This window comes from Bubalus kerabau, chromosome 5 (genome assembly GCF_029407905.1).
Source record: "Bubalus kerabau isolate K-KA32 ecotype Philippines breed swamp buffalo chromosome 5, PCC_UOA_SB_1v2, whole genome shotgun sequence".
NCBI lineage: Eukaryota > Metazoa > Chordata > Mammalia > Artiodactyla > Bovidae > Bubalus > Bubalus kerabau.
Window position 1 is genome coordinate 84,400,562 of NC_073628.1, and position 19,419 is coordinate 84,419,980.

The 19,419-nt window shown below is 43.0% G+C and overlaps 1 long non-coding RNA gene across 1 annotated transcript in view; it reads right to left on the reverse strand.

Annotated features, from left to right (window-relative positions):
* LOC129652928 (uncharacterized) overlaps positions 1-19,098 on the reverse strand; it is a 30,280-nt gene extending 11,182 nt beyond the window's left edge. Inside the window, exon 1 of the long non-coding RNA XR_008714853.1 lies at positions 19,005-19,098. This is a non-coding gene — a long non-coding RNA (uncharacterized LOC129652928). The remainder of the gene's footprint in view (positions 1-19,004) is intronic.
* Between the last annotated feature and the right edge of the window lie 321 nt (positions 19,099-19,419).

Sequence of the window (19,419 nt, forward strand, 5' to 3'; positions counted from 1 at the left end):
GATACAACAGGGAGGGTACACAAGTCCCCCACGCTCTATCAGAGCAAATAAACTGCATAGACGTAGTTCCCTATGCGTGAGCAAAAGGAAAGCATAAGCATGAGAACTATAAAACCATACTGCAGAGCGAGGGTTGGGAAGAAGCAACTTGTGAACGAGAAGACATCTTAAGCAACAGAAGGACATTCCTCCCAATTTCATGTTATATGGTTTAATTAAAGCTTGAATCTGGTGAAAGAACTCAAAGACAAGATGGTAAAACAACAGAAATGACAAGAAAAAGAAGATTTAGGGAAACAGAGGGCAATATTATTATAGAATGAAAATATAGATTAGAAATAAGAACAAAATAAGAAGAAACTCAATAGATACTGTTGAAATATGGATTATGATGCAGTAGAAAAGCTTAAGATAGTCATGTGAATGTAAATGAGAAAGAAATAGGTATGGAAGAGAGACACTGAGAAATAGAGAAAAGTAATGATTGAATATAAAGATTACTCAAAGCCCTTAGGGAGAGGGCCCAACTATCTTTCCCAGTGGCTCAGCAATAAAGAATCCGCCTGCCAATGCAAGAGATGTGGGTTCAATCCCTGGGTGGAGAAGATTCCCTGGAGGAGGGCATGGCAACCCACTCCAGTATTCCTGCTTGGAGAATCCCATGGACAGAGGAGCCTGGCCAGCTACAGTCCATAGGGTGGCAAAGAGTCAAACATGACTGAAGCATATAAATAAGAAGTGTACACTATGTCACAAGAAAACATGATGTGGAGTGCTACATACCAACATATAGTCTAATTCAACTAGTGAACTGTGACGATCAAGAAAAAATTCTTCAGGCATCTTGATGACAGAAAAAGCAAATCATTCTAGAGAAGCAAAAACTGGTAAGATTCAGTCCTCTTCACAAGCAATTTTCAAGGCCAGGAGAGAGTGGAGACAAACCACCAAGCAAAGACAACACCAGCCCCCTACAGTGGGTATGGATGTTTGTTTAACTGTTCTATTTGGCATTAGATTGTAAAGCTGAAAATGCATATCTATAATCACACCCATTCCACCCTTGAATGTATATCCTACAAAAATTACTGTAAATATTCTAGGAGACAAGCACAAGAATGTTCATAACAGTATTGCTCATAATAGAAAAGAAGAAAGCTAGAAACAACCAGTCAACTGACAAGAAAATAGATACCTTGTCAGTCAGTTCAGTCACCTCCCTGTCCAGCACCATCTCCCGGAGTTTATCCAAACTCTTGTCCATCGAGTTGGTGATGCCATCCAACCATCTCATCCTCTGTTGTCCCCTTCTCTTCCTGCCCCCAATCCCTCCCAGCATCAGGGTCTTTTCAGATGAGTCAGCTCTTCCCATCAGGTGGCTAAAGTATTGGAGTTTCAGCTTAAGCATCAGTCCTTCCAATGAATAGTCAGGACTGATTTCCTTTAGGATGGACTTGTTGGATCTCCTTGCAGTCCAAGGGACTCTCAAGAGTCTTCTCCAACACCACAGTTCAAAAGCATCAATTCTTTGGCTCAGCTTTCTTCACAGTCCAACTCTCACATCCATACATGACCACTGGAAAAACCATAGCCTTGACTAGACGGACCTTTGTTGGCAAAGTAATGTCTCTGCTTTTTAATATGCTGTCTAGGTTGGTCATAGCTTTCCTTCCAAGGAGTAAGCGTCTTTTAATTTCATGGCTGCAATCACCATCTACAGTGATTTTGGAGCCCAGAAAAATAAAGTCTAACACTGTTTCCACTGTTTCCTTGTAGCATATTCATAAAATTGAATACTTTCCTACAGTGATAATAAACAAACTTAAGCTACACATGTTAATGTGACCAAATCTTAAGACATCAGATCAGATCAGTTTAGTTCAGTCACTCAGTTGTGTCCAACTCTTTGCGACCCCGTGAATCACAGCATGCCAGGCCTCCCTGTCCAACACCAACTCCCGGAGTTCACTGAGACTCACGTCCATCGAGTCAGTGATGCCATCCAGCCATCTCATCCTCTGTTGTCCCCTTCTCCTCCTGCCCCCAGTCCCTCCCGCATCAGAGTCTTTTCCAGTGAGTCAACTCTTCACGTGAGGTGGCCAAAGTACTGGAGTTTCAGCTTCAGCGTCATTCCTTCCAAAGAAATCCCAGGGCTGATCTCCTTCAGAATGGACTGGTTGGATCTCCTTGCAGTCCAAGGGACTCTCAAGAGTCTTCTCCAACACCACAGTTCAAAAGCATCAATTCTTCGGTGCTCAGCCTTCTTCACAGTCCAACTCTCACATCCCTACATGACCACAGGAAAAATCATAGCCTTGACTAGACGAACCTTTGTTGCACACTATTTACAGTAGCCAAGATGTGGAAACAACCTGTGTCCATCCGGCAAATGAATGGATAAACAAGATGTGGTGTATACATACAACAGAATATTCAGTTCACTTCAGTCACACAGTCGTGTCCGACTCTTTGCAACCCCATGGACTGAAGCACGCCAGGCTTCCCTGTCCATCACCAACTCCCAGAGCTTGCTCAAGCTCATGTCCATCAAGTCAGTGATGACATCCAACTGTCTCATCCTCTGTCATCCCCTTCTCCTCCTGCCTTCAGTCTTTCCCAGCATCAGGGTCTTTTCGAATGAGTCAGTTCTTTGCATCAGGTGGCCAAAGTATTGGAGTTTGGAAGGGCTTCAGCATCAGTCCTTCCAATGACTATTCAGGGTTGATTTCCTTTAAGATTGACTGGTTTGACCTCTTGTCATAAAAAGGAATGAGAATGGGTCACTTGCAGAGATGTGGATGGACCTAGAGTCTGCTATCCAGAGTGAAGTAAGTTCGAAAGAGAAAAACAAATACATTAACATTTATGTGGAATCTAGAAAAATGGTACAGATGAACCTATTGCAAAGCAGAAATAGAGACACAGATGTAGAGCACAAGCTTGTGGACACAGAAGAGAGAAAGGGGAGGTGGGATGAATTTGTGAGAGTAGCTTTAACTTATAAACACTACCATGTGTAAAGCAGATTGCTAGTGGGAGGTTGCTGTATAGCACAGGGAGCTCAGCTCAGCCCTCTGTGATGGCCTAGAGAGGTGAGATGGTGGGTAGGGGTAGGAGGGAAACTCCAGAGAGAGGGGAGATATGTATACAACTAACGACTGGCTTTGTTGTAGAGCAGAAACTAACAGACTGTAAAGCAACTTCTTTTTGGTTTAGTCACTAAGTTGCATCCAACTCTTTTGCAACCCCATGAACTACTGCCCCAATAAAAAAAGAAACAGACTGCATATTTCATGTTAAAAAAACTATATTACTTGAGGAAAATTTCCTGATAAGTTTTATAGAAAATTTCGTATCATGACTTCCTCTAAGGGTCATTGTCCAACCAGATGTTCAAGTTGGATTTAGAAAAGGCAGAGGAACCAGGGATCAAATTGCCAACATCCTCTGGATCATGGAAAAAGCAAGGGAGTTCCAGAAAAACATCTACTTCTGCTTTATTGACTATACCAAAGCCTTTGACTGTGTGGATCACAACAAACTGTGGAAAATTCTTCAAGAGATGGGAATACCAGACCACCTCACCTGCCTCCTGAGAAATCTGTATGCAGGTCAAGAAGCAGCAGTTAGAACTGGACGTGGAACAACAGACTGGTTCCAAATTGGGAAAGGAGTATGTCAAGGCTGTATATTGTCATCCTGCTTATTTAACTTATATGCAGAGTACATCATGAAAAACACTGGGCTAGATGAAGCACAAGCTGGAATCAAGATTGCTGGGAGAAATATCAATAATCTCATATATGCAGATGACACCACCCTTATGGCAGAAAGGGAAGAGAAACTAAAGAGCCTCTTGATGAAAGTGAAAGAGGAGAGTGAAAAAGTTGGCTTAAAACTCAACATTCAGAAACTAAGATCATGGCATTTGGTCCCATCACTTCAAGGCAAATAGATGGGGAAACAATGGAAACAGTGAGAGACTTAGTGACTGCAGCCATGAAATTAAAAGACGCTTGCTCCTTGGAAGAAAAGTTATGACCAACCTAGACAGCATATTAAAAAGCAAAGACATTTCTGACAAAGGTCCATCTAGTCAAAGCTATGGTTTTTCCAGTACTCATATATGGATGTGAGAGTTGGACTATAAAGAAAGCTGAGTGCTGAAGAATTGATGCTTTTGAACTATGGTGTTGGAGAAGACTCTTGAGAGTTCCTTGGACAGCAAGGAGATCCAACAAGTCCATCCTAAAGGAAATCAGTCCTGGGTGTTCATTGGAAGGACTGATGCTGAAGCTGAAACTTCAATACTTTGGCCACCTGATGTGAAGAACTGACTCACCTGAAAAGACCCTGATGCTGGGAATAACTGAAGGTGGGAGGAGAAGGGGACGACAGAGGATGAGATGGTTGGATGGCATCACCGACTCAATGGACATGAGTTTGAGGAAGCTCCAGGAGTTGGTGATGGACAGGGAAGGCTGGTGTACTGCAGTCCATGGGATTGCAAAGAGTCGGACATGACTGAGCAACTGAACTGAGCTGAAGGGTTGTGGGAGGAGCTCAGTGTGGGGACATGCCTAAAAGGAAGCTTTTTCAGTGGCAATAATGTACCTGTTAGGAGGTTAGCTGATGAATTCATACATGTTCATTTTATGATGATGATTTCTGATATATAGGTTATAAACTGTAGGTATTGAGTTTCTCTGGTAACTCAGCCAGTAAAGAATCTGCCTGCAGTGCAGGAGACCTGGGTTTGATCCCTAGGTCGGGAAAATCCCCTGGAGAAGAAAATGGCAGCCCACTCCAGTATTCTTGCCTGGAGAAGTTCATGGACAGAGGAGCCTGGCGGGCTACAGTCCATGGGGTCGCAAGAGTCTGACACAACTTACAGACCAAACCACCACCACAGTAGGTATCAGTATATCATAAGCAAAAAGGAAACAAAATTCTAGACATTAAAAATTAATTAATGTAATTAATTTATGTTATACTCCATTAAAGGTTATAACAAGATGATGGATAATTCCTTGTACTATCTGATATATCCTTGGCTTATCTATTTTATACATAGCAGTTTGTATCTCTTAACTCTCTGTTCCTAATCTGTCTCTCCCCCTTTCCGTCTTCCCTTTGTTAACCACTAGCTTATTTTCTGTATCTGTGAATCTGTTTCTGTTTTGCACATACATACATAGAGATAGATAGATATACAACATCTTTATCCATTCTTCTGTTGATGGGCACTTGGGTTGCTTTCACATTTTAGCTATTATATTAATAAATAGTGCTGTTATGAACACTGGGCTGCATGTACCTTTTTTTAAATCAGTGTTTTCAATTTTTTCCAGCTATATACCCAGGAGTAGGATTGCTGGATCATATGGTAGCTCTATTTTTAGCTTTTTTGGGAACCCTCCATACTGATTTCCATAGTAGCTACACCAATTTACATTCCCATCAACAATGTGCAAGGGTTCCATTTTTTCCACATCCTCACCAACATTTGTTATCTGTAGGCTTCTTGATGATGGCCACTCTCACAGTTGGGGGATGATATCTCATTGTTGTTTGACGTTATTAAAGACCTTTTTAAAGTGAAGTCGTTCAGTTGTGTCTGACTCTTTGTGACCCCATGGACTGTAGCCAACCGGGCTCCTCTGTCCATGGGATTTTCCAGGCAAGAATACTGGAGTGGGTTGCCATTTCCTTCTCCAGGGGAACTTCCCGACCCAGGGATCGAACCTGGATCTCCCACACTGTAGGCAGAAGCTTTACCGTCTGAGCCACAAGGGAAGCCCAGGAAAATAATTAAGGAAGAAAATAGACCACTATAAAAACAAATATGTGGCACTATGGAGAAAGCATGGCTGGGAAAATGATGCCCAGATAAGATGCTGCTGCTGCTGCTAAGTCACTTCAGGCGTGTCCGACTCTGTGCGACCCCATAGACGGCAGCCCACCAGGCTTCCCCATCCCTGGGATTCTCCAGGCAAGAACACTGGAGTGGGTTGCCATTTCCTTCTCCAATGCATGAAAGTGAAAAGTGAAAGTGAAGTGGCTCAGTCGTGTCTGACTCTTCATGAACCCATGGACTGCAGCCTACTAGGCTCCTCTGTCTATGGGATTTTCCAGGCAAGAAGACCTGAGTGGGGTGCCATCGCCTTCTCCAGATAAGATGCTGTTTCATTATAAAGACAAAAAGCAGACATTCCCAAACTTGAAAGAGCTCAGGAATGTAACACTTATAAGTCTTTTTTGGAGCAAAAAAAACACAAAACGCCTATTTTGTTTTAAAATCAAACCTTTAGGGGAATGAATCAAATAAAACACTCAAGAATTGAAAGATAATTATAAAAATTATCTTTTTTATATCTATAATATCTATAGATATAGATATAGATATCTATAATATCTATAGATAATAAATATCTATAGAATATTGGATCTATTTAAATATAGTATTATTGCTAAAAAGAAAAGAAAGGAGTGGAATTATAGCCACAAACCCAGAACAGACATGCTATAAACTTGGATGATATAATAATAATCATAAGCATGGTCACAATTTTCTATTGAAAATCACGGGTGAGCTTTCATTTCTGACCACATTGGAGTAACTGATACTGGATATACTCACCTGCTAAAATGATTAGAAAAATGAGCAAAATAGATGAGACAACTGTTTCCAGGGACTAGACTGTGAGCAACTCAGGGCTGTGACCCTTCAGAGCTGAGATACACATGGATGGCCCCACAAACATGCCAGCTTCCTGCTCTGGGGGGCATTCTCTGAACAACAGCAAGGTGATGCAGCGAGGGGTGGTCTTGCTGAAGCCCCTGGGATTTGCGAGGAGGTTAAACAGAGAGAAGGGAGCCCAGGGCTCTGAGTGTGGTGGTCCTTGGCCAAGGACCCGACAAAGGGCTGAAAGCTACCTGGAGACCCAGAGGCCAAGCAGTACCACCGGCAGCTGGCCTTCCCCAGAGCCAGAATGGACGAGCCCTGCTGAGTAGCTGGGGGTATCCAGCTAGAAAAGAAGGACAAGCCCTGCTGAGTAGCTGGGGGTACCCAGCTAGAAAAGAAGAAACGCCATGAGAAGATGATGGGGTTATGGAGCCCCACTCTGACACAAAGTCAGGCACAGCCTAAAGTCTGCACTAGCAAAAGAGATGCTTATTCTAAAGGCAAAATCATAATCAGGACAGGGAGACACAATGTTTTCCTCATGACACAGGAAATGAGTTTACATGAAGCAACATGGACTCTCCGGCCCAACTTGAAGATGGTTTTGGTTGCATTCTCAACAATTTAACCTGTGTCAACACAAAATGAAAGGTCTTTATCTATCTGGAAAATTTGTCACGAAACAAAGATCAAGACTGTTGTTCAGGGCAATTGATGCTCTTTGTGTTTAAACATTTCATTTTAAAAACAATAACTTTCACTATTTGTGATAATATCTTTCAATTTTAATGACTTTGGTATTTATTTTGGTATAATTTTTCATGTTTTATACTCTCAAATGTCTATATCAGGTAGAGATTATTTGTGTTACTGAAATATACAATATATAAGCACTATATATTTCCTCATAAAATAGTAAACTATGCATTTAGTATTATACCTTTTTAAAAATGCAAAACCTCTGAAATGCTTATTATAACCCTACTGCAGAAACATGAGTCATAGTTTATTACTGTGGTCACCCATTATTATTTGAAAAGAACTACATAAAATGTTATAAAAATATAGAATAATTTATAATCTGGGGGGGGGGAATCTCAAGAACTCCTGGGAATTATGATTTGTTACCGGATCCCCAAAACTAGTATCACTTTTTTTGCCTGATGAACTCCTACATGTTCTTCAAATTCAGCTCATATATCCCCTCTTCTTTAAACTTTCTCTATCTGGAGGAAAAGACACCTTTCTGTATTAGCTCAGGCTGATGATTCTAAATATCAGAAATCCAATACACTTAGGCAAAAGGGCACTTTACTAGCTCATGGAGTAGGTTCAGGCTCAACTGGATCTAGAGGTTCAAAATGCCATGATTGCTCTCTTACTCTGTCTCTCTCTCTCCCACTCTCTGAGCGTTTCCTCTGACTTAGGTTCAGTTGTGCAAGCTACATCACTTCAGTTGTGTCCAACTCTTTGAGACCCCATGGACTGTATCCCACCAGGCTCCTCTGTCCATGGAATTCTCCAGGCAAGAATACTGGAGTGGGTTGCCATGCCCTTTTCCACGGGATCTTCCCCACCAAGGGATGGAACCCACCTCTTCTGCATTGCAGGCAAATTCTTTACCACTAAGCCACCTGGGGAAGCCCCTCAGTTTCTCCCCATCTGAAGTTAAAGATGGGCACTGAGAACTCCAGGCAGGCATGCATTATCCCTAAAGCACAGGATCCCAGACAAAGAGAGAATGAATGTTTTCTAATAGGTTTGGGGAAAGTCCTCAGTAGTTGATTGTCCCCATGTGTGCCACACGCTCATCCTCGAGCAAGGACTGTCATCAGGGAGATTGATATTCTGATTGGCCCATCTTGGGTCACCTGCCCTTTTCGTCCTACCTGACTACGTGGAATGCATTCCCCATGAGTAAGATAGGTTTCTCCTGTCTGAGGAAGGGAGGGATGTGATGCTGGGTATACAGAAGCCATCCTTCCTTTCTTCTTTTCTGCCCCAGAAAGAATGAGTTCTCCCTGTCTGTACTCCCATAACTTTTATTTCTTCCTGTTGCGTTACTTCTCACCATGTACTCTTGTTCTGCGCATGTCCATTTCCGCTGTGCCCACCTCCAGGAGCTGGTGGCATTCCTCTTGGCATTCCAACGCCTAGCTCATGCCAGGCACGTAGTAGATACTCAATAGCTGATGTTTACTGAAATGTATTATGTGTTAAGCACAGTCCAACATTCTATATGAATTTGTTTACTCTTTGCAGTAACAGTATGAGGTAGATATTATTACTCCCCAAATAAATATTCATTGAATAAGATAATAAAGATAAGTTATGGTTTAAAGAAGTTACAAATTGAACCCCGTTAGAGACCTTAAGGGCTGTCTCTCACAATTGAAAGGACATGGAGCTGCCAAAGGAATCTATTGTCAGGGTACTTCCCTGAAGGTAGCCAGCCTGACTGCATAAAAGGGTGGGATGACCTCCACCAAAGAGGCTGGGCCTATGCCAGTGACCATGGCCCTGAGGCGGAGGGAAACACGCCAGTCACTCACTGCCACCCCCGCTCCCCCATAACGTCATAAAATATCTGGGTTCCCCCTGAGGACAGCAAACAAAAGAACAACTGCCTTTTGCAATAAGTAATCCTGATACTGGACGTCATCCAAGACACACAGAAGGACTCCCTCTGGCAGAGAAATCCTGGCATGGCAAAGCAAGAGGGAACCTTCAAAGTCAGCTAAGACTGTGCTTTTGTTTTCAAGATGAGGAAACAGTCCTGCCGAGGTTAAAGAAATTGCCCAAGGTCGCACAAATACTTAGTACCGAAACTAGAAACTGGAAGTAGAGCCCAGGTCACTTTCTGTGTCCCCCTAAAGTTTCGCATATGTTGAACCTTCCCTCAGTCGATTTACAGCCCCAACTGTAACACTTGAAGGTGCTATCTTTAACCTGGGCAGATAGTGTTTTGTCTTTAATATCTTACAAACGTGCTCTGAAGGGGTCTTGGTTTGGGGTTAATCTGAGGTGGGAGCCCCAGCACGCAATTCTCTTGCCTGGAACCTTCCATGCTCTGGCTGGACCAGGTCTTGGTCCCATTGGAGAAGTCCTCCAGGGCCAGACAGTGACATCATTGATTGCTTGTTCCAATCAGCAGAACTAACAACCCTCTGAGGGTCCTGCTGTGGCCATCTTGACTGCATTTTCTGACCCCCTCTACTTCTGGCTTCGAGGCTGCCAGGGTGGACTTTTTCAACCCTGGGACAATGTTTAGTGCTATTATTAGGGAGTTTCTAGCTTGATTTGATGCTGTTTCTGTCTCTTGTTCTGATATTCCAGGTGAAGCCTGATCAGAACATCAGAATATCTGCTAGGCGGAGCTGCTGCTCCTCTTGAATGCGGATTCCTAAACACCCCTAACCCCATCAATCTCCACTGAAACAGGCCCACCTTAGCATTAGCAGGCTACAGGGCAAAAGTATGGAGCTCCACATACACTGTCTACATAGTAAGAAGCAATAAAGCAAACCCCTAAACTGTTAAAACATGTTCCATCCTCCTACCTTGATAAACTTATTTTTCTAACAACAAAATTTAAAAATATGTGTAAAGTTATGACTTTTGTATGATTGCAAGTCAACAAAATATCAAAGAAATCTAAATTTTATTATATAAATATAAGTTTATATTGAAAAAGCACAAGAGTTCTAGAAAAACATCTACTTCTGCTTAATTGACTATGCCAAAGCCTTTGACTGTGTGGATCACGACAAACTATGGAAAATTCTTCAAGAGATGGGAATACCAGACCACCTCACCTGTCTCCTGAGAAATCTGTATGCAGGCCAAGAAGCAGCAGTTAGAACTGGATGTGGAACAACAGACTGGTTCCAAATTGGGAAAGGAGTACGTCAAGGCTGTATACTGTCACCCTGCTTATTTAACTTATATGCAGAGTACATCATGTGAAATGCTGGGCTGGATGAAGTACAAGCTGGAATCAAGATTGCTGGGAGAAATATCAATAACTTCAGATATGTAGATGGCACCACCCTTATGGCAGAAAGTGAAGAAGAACTAAAGAGCCTCTTGATGAAAGTAAAAGAGGAGAGTGAAAAAGTTGGCTTAAAACTCAACATTCAGAAAACTAAGATCATGGCATCCAGGCCCATCATTTCATGACAAATAGATCGGGAAATAATGGAAACAGTGAGAGACTTTGTTATTTTGGGCTCCAAAATCACTGCAGATGGTGACTGCAGCCATGAAATCAAAATACATTTGCTCCTTGGAAGAAAAACTATGACCAACCTAGACAGCATATTAGAAAGCAGAGACATTACTTTACCAACAAAGTCAAAGCTATGGTTTTTCCAGTGGTCATGTATAGATGTGAGAGTTGGACTATAAAGAAAGCTGAGTTCCAAAGAATTGATGCTTTTGAACTGTGGTGTTGGAGAAGACTCTTGAGAGTCCCTTAGACTGCAAGGAGATCCAACCAGTCTATCCTAAAGGAAATCAGTCCTGACTATTCATTGGAGGACTGATGCGGAAGCTGAAACTCCAATACTTTGGCCACCTGATGTGAAAAACTGACTCATTTGAAAAGACCCTGATGCTGGGAATGACTGAAGGTGGAAGGAGAAGGGGACAACAAAGTATAAGATGGTTGTATGGCTTCACTGACTCGATGGACATGAGTTTGAGCAGCTTCACGAAATGGTGAAGGACGGGGAAGTCTGGCATGCTGCAGTCCAAGAGGTTGCAAAGAGTCAGACATGACTTAGTGACTGAACTGATTATTATATATAATTGTAAATTTATTGATAAGATGTGTGTGGTCTCCAGTTGACAGACTGGTGATATCTTGATGAGTAACAAAATAAAAGACATACATAATTCACATATTATCATATTATTTACTCCATAACATTATTTTTTCTTATCTTTGTTTTAGAAACACTGTTAATTATGTTATTGTTAGAAAGATATTTGGATAATTTGCTTTCCTTTAACAGTAATCATCTAAAGAATTAACTAATAAAAGCAACCATATTCAAAGTATGTTTCAAAATGTTTTCACAAAAATATAAAGAAAATGCAATAAATTAAAATTAATGCTTTCTTTGAGGTTTTCTTTAAAAATATTTTAGCTTATCTATTATAAGTAAAAGTCAAATTGTAAATTATAATGAATGAATATGAATATTTTGATCAAAATTATTTAAATAAAGATGAAATTTTTAATTTACTTTATTGAAGGTTTCATTAAATCTTTTTATATCCTTTTATAAAAATAACAGTGCCTGCATTTTGGCATTCCATGCCTAACCAGCTAATATAATATAAAAAATTAGTATTTAATTCATATAGGTTGTAGCTAGATCACATACGAGTTGTCTCTCTTTATGCATGGATTCTGTATTTAAGCATTCACCTACTTGCTAAAATTTACTTATAACCCTCAAATCAATCTTTTCAAGACTTCTAAGATCATTTGGGTACTACGTTGAAAAGTTTGAGCCCTGTGACACACGCGTTCCCAGCTGAGGTGGAACAAGCTCCAGCCTGTCTTCTTGTTTCATACTGTAAGTAAGGGTCCGTTTTTGCAGTCTTGGTGGAGCCACACCTTTTGAATCTTTGGAGGTCTCTGGGCTGACTTTGATTTTCAGAATGGCCCCTGCACAGTGCCGCCGTGCTGCTAGTGCCCTAAGTCGAGGAGCTGTGCTGGCCCAGAAGGCGAGATGTGTGTTATGTAAGTTTCGCTCGAGCGGGACTTACAGCACCGGTGGCTATGAGTTCAACGTGAATGAATCAGCAGTGTTTTTTAAGTAAGGTGTCTTTAACCAGAAACACACATAAAGCAAGGTCATGTGTAAATCAATGGACAAAAATGCTGTGACCAGAGATTCACAGGAGCCTGATCCTCTATTTCTCACAGGAACAGTGGTTCAGGATTCATCAAATCAGTGTTTGTGATAATTTTATAGAACATTACTTCGAATAAGAGTTGACTATATATATGCAAATCTAAGAGTGATGTTTAATATTGCAAAGTATTCCAAGGATGGCCCATCTACTGTGACAGACACGGCACCATTGAAGGCCTCCAGGACCACAAGTGAGAATCCAATGATAGGTAAGACAATACGTGTTTGAGCCAATGAGAAATGGTGATTCATTGCACAAGAATCCATTGCATTTGCACTGAGGACTTAAACTTGTAAATTAATTTGTCTTTTATCTAAATTTTTCCATTGCTCCAACCATTCCACACTCCAAAGACACTTCCATCTCCAATATTGGCAGTGATACAACCCACAGACTTCATTGCATTCAGAAGTAGTCACTTTCTGTTTTGAAAATATGAGGCAAGAGATGTAGAGAAGTGTTTTTCTTAGGCCTGATGGTGTTAGTTCATACAGTGGGAGTTTAGGGTTACTAACCTCGCTGTACTCACATTGAGTACCAGATCCCAGTGACAAAGCCATCTGTATGTGATTTGACACGTTTATTTCTGGTGCTCCTGTGTGATATGTACAGTGTTGAAAGCCCAGACCCGGGGCAGGACAAAGCACTTGTAGAAGGATTACAGAGGCAACCTGAGTTTTGCCCTGGAGACATCCAAACCAAACACAGCAAAGATGTAGCTCTTCAGCCACTTTTTTTTTTTTTTTAATCACAATCCAACTCTATAAGCACCAAAGTTCTAGTAGGATCAGTTCAGTTCAGTCCCTAAGTCGTGTCCGACTCTTTGTGACCTCATGGACTGCAGCATGCCAGGCTTCCCTGCCCATCACCAACTCCCGGAGCTTACTCAAACTCATGTCCAAAGAGTCAGTGATGCCATACAACCATCTCATCCTCTGTCGTCCCCTTCTCCTTCCACCTTCAGTCATTCCCAGCATCAGGGTCTCTTCAAATGAGTTAGTTCTTCCATCAGGTGGCCAAAGTATTGAAGTTTCAGCTTCAGCATCAGTCCTTCCATTGAATAGTCAGGACTGATTTCCTTTAGGATAGACTGGTTGGATCTCCTTGCAGTCCAAGGGACTCTCAAGAGTTTTCTCCAATATCGCAGTTCAAAAGCATCAATTCTTTGGCACTCAGCTGTCTTTATAGTCCAACTCTCACATCCATACATGACTACTGGAAAAACCATAGCTTTGACTAGACGGACCTTTGTCAGAAAAGTAATGTCTCTGCTTTTTAGTATGCTGTCTAGGTTGGTGATACTTTTTTCTTCCAAGGAGCAAGCATCTTTTAATTTCATGGCTGCAGTCACCATCTGCAGTGATTTTGGAGCCCAAAATAATAAAGTCTCTCACTGTTTCCATTGTTTCCCCATCTGTTCGCCATGAAGTGATGAGATTAAATGCCATGATCTTAGTTTCTGAATGTTGAATTTTAAGCCAATTTTTTCACTCTCTTTCACTTTCATCAGGAGGCTTTTTAGTTCTTCTTCACTTTCTGCCATAAGGGTGGTATCATCTGCATATCTAAGATTATTGATATTTCTCCCAGCAATCTTTATTCCAACCTGTGCTTCATCCAGCCCAGCGTTTCTCATGATGTATTCTGCATATAAGTTAAATAAGCAGGATGACAATATACAGCCTTGACATACTCCTTTCCTGATTTGGAACCAGTCTGTCGTTCCATGTCCAGTTCTAACTGTTGCTCCTTGACCTACATACAGATTTCACAGGAGGCAGGTGAGGTGGTCTGGTATTCCCATCTCTTGAAGAATTTTCCATAGTTTGTTGTAATCCACACAGTCAAAGGCTTTGACAGTCAAAGGCTTTGGTCAATAAAGCAGAAAGAGGACAATGGAATGTTGCATGTGAATTTCTCCAGAATAATGTATTTATGTTAAATTGTCATCCTTGTTTGCTTTCATAAGAGGAATTTTCTTTATTCTTTTGGGAAAGAGAAAAGAGTTCTCTTCAATCACTCAGTCAATGTATTTAAAACTCTAGCTTTTTTTTTTAGATTTATTTATTTATGTATTTGGCTGTGCCAGATCTTAGCTGCAGCACACGAGATTTTGTTGTGTCATTCGGGGTCTTTTATTGTGGCTCATAGGCTTCATTGTTCTACAGCCTGTAGGATATTAGTTCCCTGACCAGGGATCGAACCTGCATCCCCTGCATTGCAAGGTGAATTCTTAACCCCTGGACTACCAGGGAAGACCCTCCAGCATATTTTTTTTTAATAAAATTTGCCTTTAGTACCAAAAGGTTGGTACACAGCCCTTTGTGTGAGTTATTTGCCCAAGATTATTCTAGAAGATCAGGATTTCCAGGAAGTGTTGTTCTGCCACTCTATAACATTTCCCTCATTCTTTCTTCATTCTACTTTTTCCTTCTGTCCTTCAAGGCTTAGTATCTAAGATTGCCTGTCACCAGCTGTGTGACCTTAGGAAAGCCCTGTTAGCAAAGGGTTGATCAAAATTGCCTGCCTTGGTCAGGCATGAGAACTGTTTGCCTGAGTTGTCTCACAATAGGATGTCCCAATAAAGAACGCGGCGCTGCCAACAAAAGCTAACCAGGAGAATCTGAGATGGGCCAAAAGGACATCCTACCAACCTCCCAGAATCCTTTGCACTGGAGTCCATCTTGGCTAAGAGATGCGCCTGCCACCAGGAGGGACCTGAGTCAGACCAAATACGTGCCAAGCAAGATGATCGGCCAGAGACAACCCAGAAACTAACCCCATCACCATATAACCCGAGACTGCGAGGCATGTGGCAGAGCAGTGCTCCTGGGTTCCCTTACCCTGCTACTCTCTGCCCGGGCGCCCCTTCCCAATAAGGTCTTTTGCTTTGTCGGCATGTGTGTCTCTCAGACGATTCATTTCTGAGAGTTAGGCAAGAGCCTACCCAAGGACGCTGGAAGGGGTCCTCCGTGTCTGCCAGAGCCCCTCTGCACTTGCATTTCCTCACTGACACAGAGCGAGTGCTTGTGCCTGCCACAAGCATGGAATTGCTGTCACGCTGAGTGACATGCTCTCTGCCACGTGTTGAGGGCTGTGCCAAGCAGAATACCTGCTCAGGACACTTTCACAGTCTTCATTCTTCTTATTGTGACAGGAGGATTTGACTAATCCCTCCACACCCCTCCATCAAAAAAATTTCATTGAACTTGGAGCCTTTCCCAGGGTAACAAAGTGAGGCATCATTAGAGATGAATGGACTCAGGTAGGCCTCTGGGTGGAGCAAGAAGAAACCGAAGTTCCTCCTCCTTGTGACGCAGTTTCATTAACGAGGAGGGCTGGTCGGGCACCTTCTGAACTAAGAAAATAGTTTGTCTTAAATATGGTGTCAGACAATGAGAATGAACCATACGAACATATGAAAAAGTGAACATGAGTTTCCATCGAGGAGCTTTTGTAGACTTTGGCTCCACCTCTCACATGTGGGAATTCCAACAGGGAAATTCCAAGCAGAGAACCACGTCCTCGCTCACCTAGGGCCGGACCTCTGGCCTTGTTCCTCTCCTCGAGAGTGAGGGCGGCATCCCTGTGTAGCCACAGAGCTTGGAGGGATGGGGGCCAAGATCTGAGGTGTGTTAGGGGCAGGATGGGGAAGCACCAGGGGAACTAGATGGATTCCATTCAGGGGTAGGGCAGGCTGGAGGGTGAGGTTGAAGATTTGGTGGGAGACATAGGAAGAAAGAGGCTGTGAAGAAAGGAGCAGGAATCTGGGACAAGGGTGAGAATAGGGGGTCTCTGGGAACTCACAAAATTGACAGGGAGCTGGAGAACCAGGCTCAGACAGGTCCAAACAAGACAGGGCTTAGTCAAGATCTCCCAGGAGCCGTCTGTTTAGACCACCACTGCCCTCATCACCATCATGCACTTGCTCAGTTGTTCAGCTGTGTTTGACTCTTGCAACCCCATGGACTGTAGCTCACCAGGCTCCTCTGACCATGGAATTTCCCAAACAAGAATACTGGAGTGGGTTGCCATTTCCTTCTCCAGGGGATTTTCCTGACCCAGGGATTGAACCCACATCTCCTGCATCTCTTGCACTGCAGGAGGATTCTTTACCACTGAGCCACCAGGGAAGCCCCCTCATCACCATGTACATTTGTTATTCCTCTAAACCCCAGACACTCACCAGCATCCCACCAGATGCTGCAGCTCTGGAATCGCCCCCCTACACTGCTCTGGGACCCCTACCATCCCTGCTCTGAGCCCCCCACCCCTGCTCTGGGCTGTAGGGTCCACCACAGCTGTGCTGATGGTTCAGACTGACTCTGTCTTAGTGTCCTTCCATCTCCATCAAGAGTCTAAATGCTGCATAAGAGCACCTACCTGATCCCATCTTGGCCTCATGCCTGCCCTCCCCTCCCACCAGGGCCGGAATTCTCCCAACCGAGGGCTGTTTGGCAGGTGGGTGACCAAAATGACATGCGTTCCTCACAGGCCCCCAGCTTTACTGCAAACTGACTGAATCTATTAGCACCTCTACATTAAAAATCGTCAGTTAGAAGGAAATTGGTAAGTTTCAGAAGAGTATGAAATAGAAAATCGGAAGGCAAGCGCAGGTGGTGTCAATTCGTATGTCTGATTTTGAAAGAGATTTATTGAGCACCTGCTGCCTGCCAGGCACTCTGATAAGCACAAGGGATGTATCATAGCTCCTGTTCTCAAGGAGCTTGAATTTAGATGGGGAGAGAGAAATAATCCGGCACTTTGCAAGCTGGTGGAGAAGGAAATGACAACCCACCCCAGTACTCTTGCCTGGAAAATCCCATGGACAGAGGAGCCTGGTAGGCTACAGTCCATGGGGTTGCAGAGTTGGACATGACTGAGTGACTAAATTTTCAACTTTCAACTTTTGCAACCTGGGGGATAGGTGTGATGACCGAGGAGAGGACAGCAGCGGTGGGAAAGCCAAGGGCAGACTCCTGTCCTGCCCAGGCGAGGGTGGGGTTCAGGGTGGGGTCCTCTTGAGAAGGGGGTGTCTAAGGCCAGCAGTGGCCTTCAGGAAGGGAAAAGACGTTTCAGGTCAAGGCGCATTCCGGGTCTGGATGAAAGGACAGCCACTGACTTCAGCCAAAGCACTGCTTAGTGCACTCAGTGGAGCAGAATTTTTAGCCAGAATCACTCTCAGTGGAAAAGAATGCTGTATTGAAGTAATATGCTTCCTGCAGGTGAGGGAGTGGGTGCCATAGGACACAGATTTCTTAGATAGTGGAGGTACATAACAACAGCAGCAGAATTTGAGAGTTGTCATTATCAGCTTGTCATTATGTAATCTGAAGCCCCCTTTTCTTTCTTTCTTTTTAATATTTATTTATTTGGCTGTACCAGGTCTTAGATGTGGTGCAAGGGACCTTCCATCTTTGTGGTGGCTTGCAGAATCTTTTAAGTGTGACATGTGGGATCTAGACCAGGGATCTCATCCAGACCCCCAGAGTTGGGAGCTTGGCGTCTTAGCCACTGGACCACCAGGGAAGTCCTGCAAAGCCCCCTTTTTCCCCCAACAAATAGTTTATATTTCTTGGAAGGGAATTAATGCATAATATAATCTATGTGCATACATCTGTTTTTTTAAAAAAAAACCATCAGGCCCTAACTAGGTCATGGAGGTCACATTGAGGAAGAAAAAAGGAACATATTTATAACAAAATAATATGCATTTCAATATATGAACTTTGGGGCACAACTACTCTAGAAGACATAGTGCGATATTGGCATCTGAACTGAGAATCTCCATAAATGTGATTGTGATGAACACAGGCTGACACTGGTCTGGTTGATTTGGTGAGTCACACATCACAGGTAGCTTTGCCTAAAGTGAGGAACAACTCTCGGTGAAGTTCTGACTAGCAAACCCCCAGTCTGCCCTGGAAAATCTGATATATTTTAAAACTGTGAAAAGGGATACTTCCCTGGTGGTTCAGTGGTTAAGACTCCGTGTTCCCAATGCAGGAGGCATGGGTTCAGTCCCTGGTGAGGGAACTAGATCCCACATGCTGCCTGACACAACCAAATAAATAAATAATTAAAAATCATAAAAAGATAAAATTGTGAAAAAAAAATCACTCTGGGTTTGTACATAAAACAGACTTAGGTTCTAGGCCCAGTTAATTATAGCCAGATGTTTCGGCTGCCTCGTGTCCCCTCTGACACAACTTTGTGTATTAGTTTTGGATAGCTGCTGTAACAAGCTACAAACTTAGTGTTTTAAAACAACACAAATTTATTTCCTTACAAGTCTAGAAGCCAGAAGTCTCAAGCCAGTTTCTGTGATAAAGCCAAGATGTTACCCAGGCTGGTTCCTTCTAAGCTCTGAAAGGAAAATCCACATGTTTACCTTTTTCAGTTTCTCCTGGCCACCTGCTTCAGCCCCTTCCTCCACCTTCAGAGCATATCACTCCAACCTCTGTTTCATCATCACATGGCCTTTTCCTCTGACTTCTCCTGTGTCCATCTTATAATCAGTGATGTGATTACACTCCCAACTAGATAATCCAGGGTAATCTTTCCACCTTGAGATTCTTAATCACATCTGCAAACTCCCTTTTGCTGTGAGGTAACATTCACAGGCTCTGGGGATTAGGACGTGACTGTACCTGGGGGTTAGCATTCTGCCTGCCAGACACTGACTCCAGCTCTTGCTGCAGTGTGCAGGCTCATGCAGACTTCACTCCCAGGAGAGAGAGGCTGGCCTCAAGTGCACCCCAAGCATGTTGGCTTCCTGCCCCAGGCTTCTCCCACCCTGGCTATCT